This window comes from Bos indicus x Bos taurus, chromosome 3, assembly GCF_003369695.1.
Source record: "Bos indicus x Bos taurus breed Angus x Brahman F1 hybrid chromosome 3, Bos_hybrid_MaternalHap_v2.0, whole genome shotgun sequence".
Lineage (NCBI taxonomy): Eukaryota > Metazoa > Chordata > Mammalia > Artiodactyla > Bovidae > Bos > Bos indicus x Bos taurus.
This window is the reverse complement of record NC_040078.1, coordinates 51169300-51190108: the sequence shown is the minus strand read 5'-3', so window position 1 is coordinate 51190108 and position 20809 is coordinate 51169300. Positions and strand designations below refer to the sequence as shown.

Below are 20809 nucleotides of genomic sequence, written 5' to 3'. Positions count from 1 at the left end.
CAGGAAGATACCACATGCCACTGAACAGCTAATTCTGTGTGCTACAGGTACTGAGCCTGTGCTTTAGAGCCTGGGAGCCACAATTACTGAAGCCCATGCTCCGCAATAAGAGAAGCCACCATAGTGAGAAGCCTACACACCACAACTGGAAAGTAGCCACGACTCGCCACGACTAGAAGAAATCCTGAGCAGCAGCAAAGACTCAGCACTGCCAAAAATAAAATGCTTTAATTTTTTTAAAAAAGAATCTACCTTCTAATGCAGGGGGCGCAGATTCCATCTCTGGCTGGTGAACTAACAGCCCACGTGCCACAGGGCAGCTAAGTCCACTTGCCACAACTAGAGAAGCCTGCACACCACAGTGAAGACCCAAGACAGCCAGAAAAAAAAAACACATAGATACTGTGCCTTCCAGGAGGTAGAGGCAGATATTCTTAAACTCAGTGACTTGCTCCCAGTGAACAGCACAGGGCAAGGAAGAACACCTTTCCCAAATGATGAAAGCTCACATCCTCAGTGATGCCGTGTGCATGTGTCACCCTGATACATATGATGAAAAGGGTGCTTCACCTCTGTGGCATTCTTCCCCTAAAAACATAACCTCAGTCTAACCATGGGAAAAGACAAATCAAGTTTGGAGGACATTTCTGCAGGAAATTTTGTGAGTACCTCAAGACTGTCATGAAAAACAAGGAAAGAATGAAATATTGTCACATCCTAGGGGAGCCATGTAAACCAAATGCAGCGTCGTGTCGTAGTCTGAGTCAGAACAGGAAGAGGACATTAATGGAAAAACTGGTGAAATCCAAATAGAGTCTGAAGTTTAATTAATAGCAATAAACCAAGGCAGTTGTTAATTTTAACAAATGTATCATGGTAATGTAAATGTAAACAGTGGGGGAATTTGGGTAAGGGATAAACAGGAACTCTTTGTCACTTTCTAGAAATCTAAAATTATTTCAAAATAAAAAGTTTATTTTTTAAAAAGTACTAACTGGATATGAGAAGGGATGGAAAGATGAGACCGTCACTGCCCTCAGAATCTTCAGCCTGCCTGTAGAAGAGGCAGTTCAGTTCAGTCGCTCAGTCGTGTCCGACTCTTTGCAACCCCGTGGACTGCAGCACGCCAGGCCTCCCTGTCCATTACCACTCCTGGAGTTTACCCAAACTCATGTCCATTGGGTCGGTGATGCCATCCAACCATCTCATCCTCTGTCGTCCCCTTCTCCTCCCGCCCTCAATCTTTCCCAGCATCAGGGTCTTTCAAATGAGTCAGCTCTTCACATCAGGTGTCATTTTTTGAGATTGAATCCAAGTACTGCATTTCCGACTCTCTTGTTGACTATGATGGGAGAGGCAAGACCTACGGTAAATGCACTGAAGAGGAACATCCATCCTAGCTTGCCTGGGATAGTCCCGAGTATATAACTGTAAGTTCAGCATCATCATTAATTACAAGTACCCTCTTTTATTTCCAAAAGTATTCTGATTTAGACATTAAATTATATGATATTACCACCTAAAAGGCACAGGGTATGCTGTGGGGGTCAGAGATAGGAGGGGACATTTGTGATGGCATGGAAGAATGGATGGGAGTTATGAAGTGGAGAGAGATGTCAGAGAGCTAGGAGGGGAGGGAGGGTATGGTCCAGGCAGGGGCAGCTTCAAGAAGAAAGTCCCTGAGGTAGGTAAGACCCAGGGTGTGTTCTTCTCAAGACAAAGACATCTGAAATTAGAGAAAACTGAGGAAAATGGCAAACATGATTAAAAAGAAAGGATCAACTAGAGTTTTGGTTCAGTTCAGTTCAGTCACTGTCGTGTCCGACTCTTGGCAACCCCACGGACTGCAGCACACCAGCCTCCCTGTCCATCACCAAATCCCTCAGCCTACTCAAACTCATGTCCATCACATCAGTGACGCCACCCAACCATCTCATCCTCTGTCGTCCCCTTCTGCTCCTGCCTTCAATCCTTCCCAGCATCAGGATCTTTTCCAATGAGTTGGTTCTTCACATCAGGTGGCCGAAGTATTTCGGTGGAGTTTCAGCTTCAGCATCAGTCATTCCAATGAATATTCAGGACTGATTTCCTTTAGGAGAGACTGGTTGGATCCCCTTGCAGTCCAAGGGACTCTCAAGAGTCTTCTTCAACACCACAGGTCAAAAACATAAATTCTTAGGTGCTCAGCTTTCTTTAGTCCAACTCTCACATCCATACATGACTACTGGAAAAACCATAGCTTTGACTAGACAGGACTTTGTTGGTAAAGTAATGTCTCTGCTTTTTAATATGCTGTCTAGGTTGGTCATAGGTTTTCTTCCAAGGAGCAAGCGTCTTTTAATTTCATGGTTGCAGTCACCATCTGCAGTGATTTTGGAGCCCCAAAAAATAAAGTCAGGCTCTGTTTCCACTGTTTCCCCATCTATTTCCCATGAAGTGATGGGGCCATGAATTGGACATGGAACAACAGACTGGTTCCAAATAGGAAAAGGAGTATGTCATGAGAAACGCTGGGCTGGAAGAAGCACAAGCTGGAATCAAGATTGCCAGGAGAAATCTCAATAACCTCAGATATGCAGATGACACCACCCTTATGGCAGAAAGTGAAGAGGAACTAAAAAGCCTCTTGATGAAAGTGAAAGAGTGGAAAAGTTGGCTTAAAGCTCAACATTCAGAAAACTAAGATCATGGCATCTGGTCCCATCACTTCATGGGAAATAGATGGGGAAACAGTGGAAACTGTCAGACTTTATTTTTCTGGGCTCCAAAATCACTGCAGATGGTGACTGCAGCCATGAAATTAAAAGACGCTTACTCCTTGGAAGGAAAGTTATGACCAACCTAGATAGCATATTCAAAAGCAGAGACATTACTTTGCCAACAAAGGTCCATCTAGTCAAGTTTTTTGACTAAACCAAGTCAGTCTAGTCTGGTTTTTCCAGTGGTCATGTATGGATGTGAGAGTTGGACTGTGAAGAAAGCTGAGCACCGAAGAATTGATGCTTTTGAACTGTAGTGTTGGAGAAGACTCTTGAGAGTCCCCTGGACTGCAAGGAGATCCAACCAGTCCATTCTAAAGGAGATCAGTCCTGGGTGTTCATTGGAAGGACTGATGCAAAAGCTGAAACTCCAAAACTTTGGCCACCTCATGCAAAGAGTTGACTCATTGGAAAAGACCCTGATGCTGGGAGGGACTGGGGGCAGGAGGAGAAGGGGACAACAGAGGATGAGATGGCTGGATGACATCACAACTCGATGGACATGAGTTTGAGTGAACTCCAGGAGTTGGTGATGGAGAGGGTGGCCTGGCGTGCTGCAATTCGTGGGGTCACAAAGAGTCGGACACGAATGAGCGACTGAACTGAACTGAGCTGAAGGGGACCAGATGCTACGATCTTAGTTTTCTGAATGTTGAGCTTTAGGTCTAATCAAGGCTATGGTTTTTCCAGTAGTCATGTATGGATGTGAGAGTTGGACTGTGAAGAAAGCTGAGTGCCAAAGAATTGATACTTTTGAACTGTGGTGTTGGAGAAGACTCTTGAGAGTCCCATGGACTGCAAGGAGATCCAACCAGTCCATTCTGAAGGAGATCAGCCCTGGGTGTTCTTTGAAAGGAATGATGCTAAAGCTGAAACTCCAGTACTTTGGCCACCTCATGGGAAGAGCTGACTCATTAGAAAAGACTCTGATTCTGGGAGGGATTGGGGGCAGGAGGAGAAGGGGACGACAGAGGATGAGACAGCTGGATGGCATCACTGACTCGATGGACATGAGTTTGAGTGAACTCCAGGAGTTGGTGATGGACAGGGAGGCCTGGTGTGCTGCAGTTCATGGGGTCGCAACGAGTCGGACACGACTAGGCGACTGAACTGAACTGAAGCCAATTTTTTCACTCCTCTTTCACTTTCATCAAGAGGCTGTTCAGTTCTCCTTCGCTTTCTGCCATGAGTGTGCTCATTTGTATACCTGAGGTTATTGGTATTTCTCCTGGCAATCTTGATCCCAACTTGTGCTTCATCCAGCCTGGCATTTCCCATGATGTACTCTGCATATGAGTTAAATAAGCAGATTGATAAAATACACCCTTGATGTATTCCTTTCCTGATTTGGAACCAGTCTGTTGTTTCATGTCCAGTTCTAACTGTTGCTTCTTGACCTGAATACAGATTTCTCAGGAAGCAGGTCAGGCGGTCTGGTATTCCCATCTCTTGAAGAATTTTCCAGTTTGTTGTGATCCACACAGTCAAAGGTTTGGCATAGTCAATAAAGCTGAAATAGATGTTTTTCTGAAACTCTTGCTTTTTTGATGATCCAGCGGATGTTGGCAATTTGATCTCTGGTTCCTCAGCCTTTTCTAAATCCAGCTTGAACATCTGGAAGTTCACGGTTCACCTACTGTTGAAGCCTGGCTTGGAGAATTTTGAGCATTACTTTGTTTAGCGTGTGAGGTGAGTGCAGTTGTGCGCTAGTTTGAACATTCTTTGGCATTGCCTTTCTTTAGGATTAGAATGAAAACTGACCTTTTCCAGTCCCGTGGCCACTGCTGAGTTTTCCAGATTTGCTGGCATATTGAGTGCAGCACTTTCACAGCATCATCTTTTAGGATTTGGAATAGCTCAACTGGAATTCCATGACCTCCACTAGCTTTGTTTGTAGTGATGCTTCCTAAGGCCCACTTGACTTCGCATTCCAGGATGTCTGGCTCTAGGTGAGTAATCATACTATCATAGTTATCTGCGTCATGAAGATCTTTTTTGGATCAGATCAGATCAGATCAGGTCGCTCAGTTGTGTCCAACTCTTTGTGACCCCATGAATCGCAGCACTCCAGGCCACCCTGTCCATCACCAACTCCCGGAGTTCACTCAGACTCATGTCCATCGAGTCAGTGATGCCATCCAGCCATCTCATCCTCTGTTGTCCCCTTCTTCTCTTGCCCCCAACCCCTCCCAGCATCAGAGTCTTTTAGTATAGTTCTGTGTATTCTTGCTACATCTCCTTAATAACTTCTGCTTCTGTTAGGTCCATACCATTTCTGTCCTTTATTGTGCTCATCTTTGCATGAAATGTTCCCCTGGTATCTCTAATTTTCTTGAAGACATCTCTAGTCTTTCCCATTCTATTGTTTTCCTCTATATCTTTGCATTGATCACTGAGAAAGGCTTTCTTATCTCTCCTTGCTATTCTTTGAACTCTGCATTCAAATGGGTATATCTTTCTTTTCTCCTTTGCCTTTCGCTTCTCTTCTTCTCTTAGTTATTTGTTAAGGCCTCATCAGACAACCATTTTCCCTTTTTCATTTGTGTTTCTTTTTCTTGGGGATGGTCTTGATCACTGCCTCCTGTACAATGTCACGAACCTCTATTTATAGTTCTTCAGGCACTCTTGTCAGATCTAATCCCTTGAATCTATTTGTCATTTCCACTGTATAATCATAAGGGATTTAATTTAGGTCATACCTGAATGGCCTAGTGATTGTCCTACTTTCTTCAATTTAAGTCTGAATTTGGCAATAAGCAGTTCATGATCTAAGCCACAGTCAGCTCCTGGTCTTGTTTTTGCTGACTGTATAGAGCTTCTCCATCTTTGGCTGCAGAGAATATAATCAATCTGATTTTGGTATTGACCATCTGGTGATGTCCATGTGTAGAGTCTTCTCTTGTGTTGTTGGAAGAGGGTGTGTGCTATGACCAGTGCGTTCTCTTGGCAAAACTCTATCAGCCTTTGACCTGCTTCTTTTTGTACTCCAAGGCCAAATTTGCCTGTTAGTCCAGGTAACTTGACTTCCTACTTTTGCATTCCAGTTCCCTATAATTAAGAGGACAAATTTTTGGGTGTTAGTCTAGAAGGTCTTGTAGGTCTTCATAGAACCATTCAACTTAACTTCTTCAGCATTACTGGTCCAGCCATAGACTTGGATTGCTGTGATATTGAATGATTTGCCTTGGAAACAGAGATCATTCTGTCATTTTTGAGATTGCATCTGACTACTGCATTTCAGACTCTTTTGTTGAGTATGATGGCTACTCCATTTCTTCTGAGGGATTCTTGCCCACAGTAGTAAATATATAATGGTCATCTGAGTTAAATTCACCCATTCCAGACCATTTTAGTTCACTGATTCCTAAAATGTTGATGTTCAGTCTTGCCATCTTGTTTGACAACTTCTGATTTGCCTTGATTCATGGAACTAACATTCCAGGTTCCTATGCAGTATTGCTCTTTACAGCATCGGACCTTGTTTCCATCACCCATCACATCCACAGCTGGGTGGTGTTTTTGCTTTTGCTCCGTGTCTTCATTCTTTCTGGAGTTATTTCTCTACTCTTCTCCAGTAGCATATTGGACATCTACCAGCCTGGGGAGTTCATTTTTCAGTGTCATAGCTTTTTGCTTTTTCATACTGTTCATGGGGTTCTCTAGGCAAGAATACTAAAGTGGTTTGCCATTCACTCTCCAGTGGACCATGTTTTGTCAGAACTCTCCACCATGACCCATCCAGGCTAAATGAATTAGAACTTTATTGGGGCAGTAATTTATTTTCAAGCACACAGGAGGGAAAGTGAGCAAACCACCCTAAAATGAAAAACTTAAAAATGAATTTTCTTAATAAAGATCCTTTTTTTGCCCTTATATATCTATTCTTTGCCTAACTTTTCCTGTACTCTCTCTAGGCCCTTCGATACACACTGAGTTCCAGCTCACCTAAGCTAACTCTAAAATGCATTGTGAGACCTCTCTAAACACTGGTATTGCCATTTACTAAGCTCTCAACTGATACAAGATTTAGCAGCTGCTTCCCTAGGCCTTGGGTGTCTGACCCCATCTGTAGTTCAGTCATGTGCTCTGCTGACTCAGAGCACACACTGGTCTTCTCTCCAGAACACTACTCCTTCACCCCATGTGGCATTCTTCATTATTGAAGTGTTACTTCAATAAGGCATAACCCCCAGGTTTTCATATGAACTCTGAATTTCAAAGAACAGAAAGGAATATTTTACAAAATCCCTGTTGCTCTTTCAGGGAAAATTTTTATTCTCAATAGCTTTTACTCTGAAAAGTAAACAGTATGATTCAGTTTCACTTTCTATTTAAGTACTTCAGCAACTAGCCCATATGCTGTTATATTCAGGCAATGGTGACTTTAAAAAAAAAATCTTTCCATTTGAATAATTCCCTTCCCTTCGTATACTCAAACACTTAAAATCCTCACTAGGCTTAATATTTTAGTGGAATCTCTATAAGGTATTATTTAGCATCTTCTGCTTATGGTCATGTCCAAATACTAGGTAATCTTCCTACTCATTAGGGAACAGGATCCATTCTCTATAAAGATTTACCTAAACTCAAGGAAAGTGATACCACTTAGAAGTTTGAAAATCTTCAAGAGTTTCACATTATAAGCCTGGCAGAAAAAAAGGAGGAAGGATGTCTAGAAGGCCACCTCTGTTGGGCTGAAGGTGGAGTGAGGAGCAGGGGTGACTTTCATCTGAAATGTGCCTAGAAAGGGCTGAATGAGGTTTAAACAGGCTCCTGGGGGCCTCTGAGGTGGAACTGGGTCACAGTACCTTAGCTGAAAGCAGTGGCACCAAGCTCTTCGCTCTCAATGAGCCTGCCTCGCCTCTGGTGGACCTATGGAGAAAAGCCTGGTCAAGGTGCTAGTTTTCAGTTTGCTTCCCAGCACCTCTGCACTCATAACTAAAGCAAAGGAGAATATTGCATGACTTCAGAAGAAAGTCAGCCACCTTGCAACATCTTCAGGAAATTCTGCACTCCCCTAGGGCTTGCAAAACTCCCTGTGTCTTGCAGACCAAAGGCAAGATCTCAGTCGCCTAGCTCTAGTTTGCATAATTAAAGAAAGTGGAAGCTGGTTATTTTCTGGGTGACCCTTGACTCAACCAAGCTCACAGAGCCTATCACAAAAGTAAGACAGCATAAATTGAAGTGCTGTAGCAGTGAAAACTTTTATTATTTAGATGGGCAGGAAAAGCCAGGTCCCTGGATGGATACCCATCCGAGCCCTGACCTGCTAGAGTCATACAGCCAAGACAGTGTTCACTTAACTATAATGTTATTCGAGTTGGCATACAAACAACAATAAAATTTCATATCATAATTTGTAAGACATTTCAGAGAAACAGTATACTAATATCTTCTATTATACTACCTATCTCCATTTTTTTATATGGAAAGCATAGCCAGTGATTTGTTAACTCCCTCCCTCCCACATTCTTACCTCTTTATTTTCTTTCTCCCATTATCCTATTAACATATTATCCATCTTTCGGGGGAAAAATTAAAACTGAATTTTAAAACTGTATTCAATATGGCCACATGGTAGGGGAGAGAGTCCACCTTCAGAAGTCAAGCAACTCTACCTCCTTTCTGTATCGGCATCCAGATAGATTTCCTTTGCAAGAGTCTTGAAACTCTGGGAAAGGATATGAAAAGCGCTGCTGCTGCTGCTAAGTCACCTTCAGTCATGTCTGACTCTGTGCGACCCCATAGACCCCAGCCCACCAGGCTCCTTTGTCCCCGGATTCTCCAGGCAAGAATACTGGAGTGGGTTGATAAGCACTGGGCTGGTCTAAATCCCTGACTATAAGAAAGCACAGACTAAGACCCAGAGTTGACACAAGTTCAAGCCACTTTTAGCAGAGAGATTGCTAGAAACCAGGTTTCAAACTCATAGTCTATGGCAACAAAAAAGTTCAATGAGCTTTGAAGAGAGAGAGAGGAGCACAAAACAGGACTCTCTTAATCAAAACCCACCTGGGATCAGGGCAGCCGCCCTGTCTGGGTGAGCTAAACTGAGATTCCTCCACCTCCACCCCCACTTCCGTTTTAGAACAAGGGTCACTGCCACAAAGAGAGCTGAACTTGTAGACAGGGTTTGGATTTGAGTCAGAACAATTTGGTTTTAAGGCTCAGAAATTTTTGTTTGAAGCATCCAGGCTTGGTTAGAGGTTAAAAGATCATAGGGCCACCCAGCAGTCCTTGGTTTTCTAGAGTTTGGGAAAACAGCTCAGTTGCATTAGAAATTTCTCAGGGAAGACCTCTAGGACAGAGAAGGAATATTTACTAAGTGGAAGAAGCATTTGCTGAAGATCTTTCTAACCCATTTCTGAGAGTTTCAACTCAACAAACCAGCAAACACACATGTCACAACTTTGTTCTTTCTGTGATTAAAGCCTTGAGTTTTTTTGTGAAAAGTGAAATGCCAAGAAAGTGAGCTCGCTCATGTTGGTGAGAGAAGTAAGGTTCTGGGACATCTGGGTGGGAGGAGTGGGAGAAATAAGTTAGCATTACTATGAGGACCCCAAATTAAAATTCTGGGTTAATTTATTTTTTAGGAGTATATGGAATTATCTGCCTGGATAAATGTCACACTCAGTCTTCAGCTTGTTCAGCTTCATGCCCTGGGATGGGGGTGGGCAGGCCTGACAGAGCAGCGTGGAGCTTTAGAGTCTCCCCTGAAACTGTTTCCTCACCACCACCACCACCACCCCACCCCCCGCCACAGCCTGCATTCCTGAGGAGCACTTTGTTTTAATTAATTTTAACTGGAAGCTAATTACTTTACAATATTATTGTGGTTTTTGCCATACATTGACATGAATCAGCCATGGATGTACATGTGTCCCCCATCCTGAACCTTCCTCCCCATCCTATCACTCAGGGTCATCCCAGTGCACCAGCCCTGAGTGCCCTGTCTCATGCATCGGACCTGGACTGGCGATCTATTTCACATGTGGTAATATACATGTTTCAATGCTGTTCTCTCAAATCATCCCACTCTTGCCTTCTCCCAGAGTCCAAAAGTCTGTTCTTTACATCTTTGTCTCTTTTGCTGTCTCGCATATAGGGTCATCTGAGGAGCACTTTAAAATCTGCCCAGCAGATGAAAACCTGTGCATGTAAGCACTTCCACTTACCACATCACTCTGTTTGACACCCCCCAAATTCTATGTAATTATTTTATATTGTTAAGTTAATCATGTTCCCATTATGGCTTGCAATTGGAATTATCTTTTATTTTCTGTCTGGCTATTGATTGTGGGGCTTCCCTGGTGGCTCAGAGGTTAAAGCGTCTGCCTCCAACGTGGGATACCCGGGTTTGATCCCTGGGTCAGGAACATCCTGGAGAAGGAAATGGTAACCCACTCCAGTATTCTTGCCTGGAGAATCCCATGGACGGAGAAGCCTGGTAGGCTACGGTCCTCGGGGTCGCAAAGAGTCGGACACGACTGAGCGACTTCACTATTCATTGTAAAAACTGATAAACATCTTTTACTATTGTGATTATGTAACTATTACTCAATACCACTGGTCAAAAGAAAAGTAATAGAATTCTGTATCACCAAAACTAGGATTTAACAGAAAAACCTGTAATCACTTTTTAAGACCCGGATGCATATCAGAATTATCTTGAAATTTTCTGAAAAATGCAAATGCCCAGGTATTGGCATTTTTTTTTTCTCCAGAGCACCAGCTATGTTTCTGATGAGTATTCATGTTCAAAAACAACTGGACTATACGATTATCTTTTATCTAGTTTGTTTCACTTTTTCTATTTCATATTCAGTGCTCCCAATTCATTTAGTTTATGTTTTCCAATTTCTCCATCTTTTTTTTTCTTCTTGTTCCTTATCAAACATAGTAGAAAAGCTTATATATATATATGTAATATGTATAATATATATATTTTAGAAAATATATGCATTTTTGCCTAACTAAAAACTTTATGACATTTTTATTTCATTTGTTTGACTTAATATGAATAGAATGCTAGATTTATAATTAAAAAATAGATATGCAACATATGCTGTGTATAGCATTGGGAACTATAGTCAGTATCTTGTAATAGCCTATAGTGGAAAATAATTTCAAAAATAATATATGTGTATATGTATACCTGAATCACCTTGCTGTGTACCTGAAACACTGTAAGTCAACTATACTTCAATGAAATATATATATTAAGAAAAAAGAAATCTACCCAGGGCTTCAGAATCCTACACACTCATGCATTCATTTAACATATATTATTGAGCACTCACCATGGACCAGGCCTCCCCATCTGTGATTACTCACTGAGTGTGTTCCATGATGCCCTGTGCAGTTTCTCTGTGAGGTATGTAGGACTGTACTCTGTTCACTCCCTCACTCCCCCACAGAAACTTGTGGCCTACCTTGGGTTGTGAAACATTCCGTAAACTGTGAGCCTGGAAGGCAAATGGGAAAAGGCTGGGATTTGTGGCCAGGTTGGCCCAGTTGAAATCCTAACACTGGGGCTATTGGTAATAACTAGCTTGTTGATCATGGGTAGGTGGTTAACTTCTCTGAGCCTCAGCTTATTTGAAAATGGAAAATAATAAAAATACATTCCTCACAGGGTTATTTATTTAACAGGACTTAAAGATACAGAGATCAGCAATATTAGGTAAATACACAGAGGCCACAACATCAGGTAAAAGCTTTTAAGATTCAGCACAATTTTTGTTTTTATTGTAATACTTTTCAAAGTAAAGGCTGTACAAAATTCACAGCACTTACTTTGTACCAAACACTATCCCAAGTATTTTGCATAGATTAAATTAGTTCACTCTAAAACAACTTTCTGAGGAAAGCACAAGTATTACACTAATTTTCAACAAAAGATGTAACTGAGGCACAGAGAGGTTAAGCGATCAAAGTCACACAATTAGTAAGTGGCAGTATGAGGCTTCAAATCATGTTCATATGCATAGTTCAAGAAACTCAAAATATTCTACAAGACATTATGAAAAACAGCCACCTTCTGCATTCCCTTCCCTGCCTTCCCACTCTGGATAACTAACATGCTTATAGAAGATGAGGATGTAAGTCTTGTACCACTACTAGAAACCACCACATACCTGACACTCCACATTTTCCCTCTTCCATCCTTTCAATATCATTTCTAATTAGAGTAATATTCAGTGTTTACATTTTTATCACCTATAATGCTATTACAGGCAGGCCATGCACTATGGTTTCTCATTCCTCCTTTTACAACTAGTAACTAGAATTAATACTTGTCTTAGTTTTCTTAGTTTTTATGCATCTTTCACTAATCCATTACCAAACTCTCCACCCTGTTCATCTCCACTCCTATTTAAACACATCAGAAGTCTATCCATCCCTTGAACTCAGCTTTCCCAGAGCCTTTCTGTTCCAATCTGCACAGGATGCCTCTAGTTCTGCTGCACAGTTATCTGAGGCATTCCTTTCATCACCTCTGTAAGTACATTTGCTTCTTACTTGGGCTAGTTCACCTAGGTTCTTTAAATTTTGGTAAATTCTTTAAATTTTCATTTGTGGTTTTTGTATCCTACTGAAGAAATATTTGCCTACTCCAGAGTTGTGAAATTTTTTCTCTTAAGTTTTCTTCTATATAAAAGCTTTATAATTTAAGCTTTACTTTCTTTACATTTCTGTTACTTTTTGTGCATGGTGGAAGGTTAGGGATAAGGTTGTTTCCATATAGCTATCCAGTTGATACAGCGTCATTTCTTGAAAAGATTTTCCTTTTCCCCACTGAAATACCTCAGACACTTTGTCAAAAATCACTGACTACAGAACTTCCTGGTGGTCCAGTGGACCACTGGTGCCAATGCAGAGGACACAGGTTCAATCCCTGGTCCGGGAAGATTCCACATGCCACAAAGCAACTAACCCATGCAGCACAACTGCTGAGCCCGAGTGCTGCAACAACTCAAGCCCGCACACCTAGAGCCTGTACTCCACAACAACTAGCCCACGTACCTAGAACCAGTACTCCGCAACTAGTTGCTACACCACACAAGAAGCCCGCACACCACAAAGAGTAGCCCCTGCTCACAGCAACTGAAGAAAGCCCATGTGCAGCAACGAAGTCCTAGCGCAGCCATAAATAAATAAATAATCTTTTTAAAAAAAGAAAGAAAAAAGAGCCATCTTTTAAAAAAAAGTCAATTTACTATACATGTTTGGGTCTGTTAACAACTCTCATTATCTTCTATTGACCCATATAATCTATCTTTATGCCAGTACCAAGAATGTCTTGATAACTGTAACTTTATATTATGTCTTCAAATTAAGTAGTGTAAGACTTCCTTCTCTGTTCTTTTCAAAATTGTTTTGGCCATTTTAGCACTTTTGCATTACACTAGAAATTTTAGAATCAGCTTGATTATGATTGCATTGAATTTACAGGTCAGTTTGGAGAAATGGATGTCTCAGAAATATTAAGTCTTCAGATTCATGAACATGTCATACCTCTCCATTTATTTAGGTCTCCTTTACTTTATCTTAGCAGTGTTTTGTAATTTTTAGTATACAAGTCTCACATAAATCTTGGAAAATGTGTCCCTGAATATTTCATGTGTTTTTTTGAAATAATAAACTTTAGTTTTTAGAGCAGTTTTAGATTCATGGCAAAATCCAAGCACAGTGAGTTCCCATATACCCCACCCCCACATGCACACAACCACCCCACCTGAGTATTCACCCCTACCCAAGTATTTTTTATGTTACTGTAGTGTTAGTCGCTCACTCCTGTCCGACTCTTTGTGACCCCACAGACTGTAGCCTGGCAGGCTGCTCTGTACATGCGATTTCCCATGCAGGAATCCAGGAGTGGGTTGCCATTCCCTTCTCCAGGACATCTTCCCAACCCATGTCTCTCACAAGTGGATTCTTTTCCACCTGAGCCACCAGGGAAGCCTTATGTTATGATAAGTGGTATTTTAAAGTTTTCGTCTCCAATTATTCATTGCTGGTATAAAGAAAAATAATTTTTATATATTGACCTTGTATCTTGTGAATTTTACATTAGTTCTAGCAGCTTTTCTATAGAATCAGAATTTTCTACAGAGTTAACCATGTCATCTGTAAATAATAGTATTTCTTCTTTGCCAATCTCTATGTCTTGCCTTATCACCCTGGATAGGATCTTCACAACAATATTAAAAAGTAAGTGGTGAAAAAAAAGAGCAGTGGTGGACTTGCCAGGCAGTACAGTAGATAAGAATTTGCCCGCCAGTGCAGGGGACACCGGTTCAATCCCTGGTCTGGGAAGATTTCATATGCCATGGAGCAGCTAAGCCAGAGAACCACAACTGCTGAAGCTGCAGGCTGCAACCACTGCAGCCAGTGTCCTAGGGCCTGTGCTTCACAAGAGAAGCCACCACAGTGAGAACCGTACACCACAATAAAGAGCGGCCCTTGCTCCACAGCTAGCGGAAGCGCCACGTGCAGCAATGAAGACCCAGCTCAACCAAAAACAAATAGACTATTAAAAAAAAAAGGAATGACAGTGGTGAGAGCATTCATCCTTAGATCTTAGAGGGAAAATAGTCTTTCACTATTAAGAATAAAATGTAGGTTTTCATGGAAAACCTTTATCAAGTTGAAGAAGTTCCATGGTATTCATTTTACTGTAAGATTTTCATAATGGATGTTGAGTTTTGCCAAAAGGCTTTCATGCATATCTAAAAGATATTTTTTCTTTATTTCTGCTAATGTAAATTATACTTATTGATACTTAAAAACCTTGCATCCCTGGGATAAGTCCTACTGAATCATGACATATTTACCTTTTATTAATAATATATTGCTGTTTAATAGTTTGTTAAAGATTTTTGCCTGTTCCTAAGGGACATTGCTTTATAATTTTTTTCTTTGTCTGGTTTAATATCAGTCTCATAAAATGAACTGGAAAGTATACTATCCAATTCTGTTTTCTGAAAGTTCTTCAGGGCTAAAGGATTGGTATTAGCTCTTAAATTTTTGGCAGAATTCACCAATAATACCATCTGGGCCTAGGAGTTTTCTTTGTGAAAACATTTCTTAATATGAATTTAATCACTTTCATTGATACATGGATATTCGGAAATGTTTCTTCTTGAGTCAGTATTGGAAAACTGTCTTCCAAGGAATTTTTCCATTTCATCTAAGCTGTCAAACATATTTGCACAGTTATTCATAATATCTTTTTATTATCTCCTTAATTAACAGGGTTTTAGTAGTGTTTTCTCTTTTTCTTATAGATACTGGAAATTTGTCTTTTTTCTTGATCATTCTATGTAATGTTGCAACTTTATTGATTTAAAAAAACCTAAATTTTTTATTTCATTAATTTCCTTCCTTTTTCTGTTTTCTGACTTTTATTATTTCCTTCCTTCCACTTCCTTTGGACTCAGATTGCTTCTTTTCTCCTAATTTCTTAAGGTGAAAGCCTCAATCACTGATTGGAGAACTTTCTTCTTTTCTAAGCTATACATATCTACTAAGCTGTATCCCATGAATTCTGAAAAGTTTCTTCATCTTTATTCAAAGTATTTTAAAATTTCTTTTGTGATTTCTAATTTGATCCTTACATTATTTAAAGATATGCTTTTTTTTTTGTACCAAATTTCTTTGTTAATACTTTTAAATTCCATTCTTATTAGAAAACATACTCTGTATGATTGTAATGTTTTACGTTTATTGAGACTTGTTTTCTAATTCATAACATGCCTAATGCTGTTGTTGAGTAGAGTGTTCTGTAAATGTCAGTTGGGTCATGTTGGTTGATAGTATTATCATCATCATCCAAATCCCTACTGATATTGCCAGTTTATCCTATTATTTACTAAAGGAGGAATGTTGAAACCTCTAACAATAACAGTCGGTTTGTTAATTTCTTTATCAGTTTTTGTTGCATGTATTTTGAAGCTTTGTTATTGGATGTACACACATTTAGAACTGTTATGTCCTCCTGATGAACTGTACTCTCAACTACTATGAGATGACCTTCTTTATTCCATATGAAATTTCTTGTTCTAAGATATCCTTTGCTATTAATATAGTCATGCTAGCTTTTTTCTGATTGGTGTTTGCATGGTATAACTTCCATCCTTTTACTTTTAATCTACCTGTGTATTTATATTTAAGATAGATTCCCTCTAGACAGAGCACAGTCGGGTTTTGTTTTTTTATCCTAACTGGATAAAAGTCTATCTCTGCCTTATAATTGGGGTATTTAGACCTTTATATTTGATAATAATTAATATGGTTGGGTTTAAGTATATCATCTTCATATTTGTTTTTTATTTTTTGTTTTCCCTTTTTGCCTGCCTGATTTTATATTAAGTATTTTTAGCACTCCAATTTATCTCCAATACTGATTTATCAGCTATGCTGCTGCTAAGTTGCTTCAGTCGTGTCCGACTCTGTGTGACCCCATGGACTGCAGCCTACCAGGCTTCTCTGCCCATGGGATTCTCCAGGCAAGAACACTGGAGTGGGTTGACATTTCCTTCTCCAATGCATGAAAGTGAAAAGTGAAAGGGAAGTCGCTCAGTCGTGTCTGACTCTTAGCGACCCCATGGACCGCAGCCTACCAGGCTCCTCCATCCATGGGATTTTCCGGGCAACAGTACTGGAGTGGAGTGCCATTGCCCTCTCCCTTATCAGCTATAGTTCTCTGCTTTTCCTTTTTGGTTTGGGGTTTTGTTTTTGCTTTTTTTTTTTTTAAGTGAGTGCTCTAGGGTTTAAAATATGCATATTTTATCTATCACATTGCACCTTCAAATAATATCACTTGAAATATAACGTAAAAACCTAATAATAAACTTGATAACTATCATCTCATCCCTTCCATCTGTGCTACTATTGTCATACATTTCACTTCTATATATCATCTAAACCCTGGCATGCATATAATTTTTGCTTTAAATAGTCAATTGTATTTTAAATAAAAATTTTAATGAGAAGGAAGATAGTCTTTTATATTTACTCACATTTATGCCATTTCAAGTACTCTTCATTCCTTTGTGTAGATCCACATTTCCACCTGATTTTTTCCTTCTGCCTGAATAACATAAATTATTTCAACTTTATTTGTTAGAAAAAAAACTATTGTTTTGCCTTCAGTTTTGTTTTTATTGTTGTTTGTTTGGGGTTTTTATTGGCCAGACCATGTGGTCTGTAGGATGTTAGTTGCCCAAGCAAGGATTGAACTTGGGCCCCGGCAGCAAAAGCACTGAGTCATAACTGCTGGGCCACCAGGGAATTCCCTTGCCTTCACTTTTGAAGAATGCTTTCACATATTTCCAAGCTATCATTTTCTTTAGCACCTTAAAGATGCCATTCTGTTGTCTCTGGCTTGCATAGCTTTAGTCTACAGTGATCTTACCTTTGGTTTTCTGTGCATACTGTCTTTCTTCCCTCTAACTGCTTTTAAGATTTCTCTATCATTGGTTTTCAGCAACTTGATTATGATGGGGTTCAGTGTGAGTTTCAGGGTTTGCAGTTTTATCCTGCTTGGGGTTCACCAAGCTTCTTAGATCACTGTCTTAGCATATTTATCAAATTTAGAAAGGTTTTCACCATTGTTTCTTAGTATTATTTCTTGGTATTCAGAAAAGATTTAACATTTCTGGAGCTCTTTTTCTGCATAACTGTCTCTTGCATGGAATTCTTCCTCACAATTTTTAGCTACGTCAACCTCCCTGACCTCCAATCTCTGTCCCCACCAGTCAGTGAGACCACTGTGCTACACTTGCGACCCCCACCAGACCCTGCTTCATGATCCAGAATGTACCTCTAGGTAAAAGCCTAGGTGACGACAGAGCTCACTTCATTTGTCTCTCTTCCCTCAGGAATCACAATCCTGTACTACTTCTAGTCCAACATCAGAAAACAGGTGTTGCATACATTTTGTGCAGTTTCTGGTTGTTTACAGTGGCAGGGTAAATGTGATCCCTGTTACTCCATGATAGATTAAAGCAGAAGTACACTTATCCTTTTTTAAAAATCCATTTACTAACAATTTTGAGGAAGTAGTGGAAAGTAAACATGAGTTAAATCTACCACAGTTAGCTAGAAATTCACTTTAATTTTTAAAATTATAAACAAGACATAATAGTTTTTTAATTAATTATCCCAAAACAGTGAGAAGGATAAAAACTGTTTCCAGCTTTTCACTGGACAGTCAAAGTGTGAGTCATAGTCATTTTCTTTACTAACTTTGAGAAGGATCTCCTGATAAAAAGAACTGTTCCCAAAGCTTATACTGCTTTTTCTCCAAACACAACACTTGCCATTATCTAAGCTTAAGCTGGTTATTCAAGTGTCGTCTTGGCAATGTAACTTGTATGATTTTGCTCTAAGAAGTACAATTTTGAACAATATTTTTGTAGTTCTGGTCTCCTCTCTACCTTTACTGGCAAAATTAATCAGTTTCCTACACTTACTCTGGAAAATACCATTTGATTTAACAGAGAGGTAGCCATACTTTGTTTTAAAATTGTGGGGCGTTCCCTGGTACCTAGTTGTTAGGATTCTGGACCTTCACTGCCATTGCCCAGGATCAGTCCCTGGGTGGGTAACTGAGTCCCACAAGCCAAGTGAACTGCCAAAAAAAAGAAAAAGATGTCAAAGTTTTATGGCTTTGTGCCACCATAGGACAGCATATCACAAGAAACAATACCCTTAGGGATCATTACAATAAAATCCAATAAAGTCCACTTTTCAAACAGTCAGCACTATATTTCTTATTTGAACTTCTCATTTTCAGCTATGATGCCAAGTCAACAGTCCTATAAATTATTTTGTCCCCTAGCTCATAAAGATTCATGGTGTATATTCAAACTGTAGCCCTATTCAACATTTACACTTACAGAGTTATTTTGTATTGCACTATTTCATCATTAATTTTACTGTTCAATGAACTACTTTTGTATCATGACAAATTTAATGCAACACAATAGTAACAGTAAAAATACAGGTTTTTACAATTAAGAATTTTAACACTATCCTGACACGAAACACATTATCGCAAATAATCTATAGTTGATAACTGAAATTATCTACCAATGCAGTCCTTGCAGTGAATAAAAAGAAACAATTATTAAGAAGGTAACATGGCAGCCCACTCTAGTACTCTTGCCTGGAGAATCCCTTGGACAGAGGAACCTTGCCGGCTACAGTCCATGGGGTCACAGAGTCAAACACGACCAAGCAACCGACACATAAAATTGAGGAGATACTTGATGACACAAGTGTGCAGTTCATCTACTCTCCCACTCCTGCAGGAAGCAGGATGGGGCAGGCAGCACCTGGGAGGCAGGATGGTGCACCCCCACCCCTCCATCCCTTCTGGAAATCCTGGGGCCTCAGTGCCTGCAACAGCTGGCCTTGGGCAAATAAAAGACTAAGTTGTTTACTGGCAAAAAAAAAAAAAAAAAGACGGTAACAGAACTTCCTGCTCACTTCACATTCTAATAAGGTTATGCTCAAAATCCTTCAAGCTAGGCTTCAACACCAGTACATGAACCAAGAACTTCCAGATGTTCAAGCTGGGTTTAGAAAAGGCAGAGGAACCACAGATCAAATTGCCAATATTTATTGGATCATGGAAAAAGCATGGGAGTTCCAGAAAAACATCTACTTCTGCTTCACTGACTATGCTAAAGCCTTTGACTTGTGTAGATCACAACAACCTGTGGAGAATTCAAGAGATGGGAATACTAGACCACCTTACCTGTCTCCTGAGAAACTTGTATGTGGGTCAAGAAGCAACAGTTAGAACTGGATATGGAAAAACTGAGTGGTACAAAATTTGGAAAGGAGTACAACAAGGCTGTATATTGTCACCCTGCTTAACTTCTATGCAGTGCCAGGTGCCGGTCTGGATGAACCACAAGCTGGAATCCAGATTTCTGGGAAAATATCAATAACCTCAGATATGCAGATTACCTCTCTAATGACAGAAAGCAAAGAGGAACTAAAGAGCCTCCTGATGACAGTGAAAGAGGAAAGTGAAAAGGCTGGTTTAAAGTCAACATTCAAAAGACTACACATTAAAAAACTATACATTAAAATGATGGCATCTGTTCCCATCACTTCACAGCAAATAGAAGGGGAAAAAGTGGAAGCCATGATAGATTTTATTCTCTTGGGCTCCCCAATCACTGCAGACAGTGACTGCAGCCATGAATTAAAAGATGCTTGCTTCTTGGAAGGAAAGCTATGACAAACCTAGACAGCATATTAAAAGCAGAGACATCACTTTGCTGACAAAGGTCTGTATAGTCAAAGCTGTGGATTTTCCAGTAGTCAAGTACACATGTGAAAACTGGACCAAAAACAAGGTGGAGCACTGAAGAATTGATGCTCTTGAATTGTGATAATGGAGAAGACACTTGAGAGTCCCTTCGACAGCAGGGAGATCAAACCAGTCAATCCTAAAGGAAATCAACTCTGAATATTCATTGGAAGGACTGATGCTGAAGCTCCTATACTTTGGCCACCTGAGGCAAACAGCCAACTCATTGGAAAAAACTCTGAAGCTGGGAAAGATTGAGGGCAGGAGAAGTGGATGGCAGAGGATGAGATGGTTAGATAGTGTCACTGACCCAATGGACATGAATTTGAACAAATTCAGGAAGACAATGGAGGACAGAGGAGCCTGGCATGCTGCAGTCCATGGAGTAACAAAAGGTTGGACATGACTTAGTGACTGAACAACAGCAACAAATAAAAATTCTATGGAAATTTTAACTGATCTTACATTTTAAATTAGTTAAGTGTATGTGAACAGAATTGCCCCATCAGTTTTTCCTCTAAAACCATCAAATCAATTGCAAACTCCTTGACAGATCACCAGAGTTTGTGGACTACCTTTGAGAAACTCTGTTTTAAGAATAGGCATTCATATCTCTAATCAATGGAAGTACTTATTGATTATCAGTGCTTCACACAAAGATGATATTTAATACCCATATAATAAATTTTTAAACTATATTTTAGTTTTGTACATGTTA

At 40.0% G+C, this 20809-nt stretch overlaps 1 protein-coding gene across 4 annotated transcripts in view; it reads left to right on the top strand.

The window, feature by feature from the left end:
- RPAP2 (RNA polymerase II associated protein 2) overlaps positions 1-20809 on the top strand; it is a 127688-nt gene that overhangs the window by 89459 nt on the left and 17420 nt on the right. Inside the window, exon 13 of one of the 4 annotated variants that reach the window (XM_027536514.1) lies at positions 9353-9618. The exons of 2 other annotated variants lie outside the window; for them this stretch is intronic. The gene's annotated coding sequence lies outside the window, so the exon portion shown is untranslated. Of the gene's footprint in view, positions 1-47; positions 991-9352; positions 9619-20809 lie in introns of those variants that run through there. One more of the 4 variants, XM_027536513.1, reaches the window with a different exon arrangement.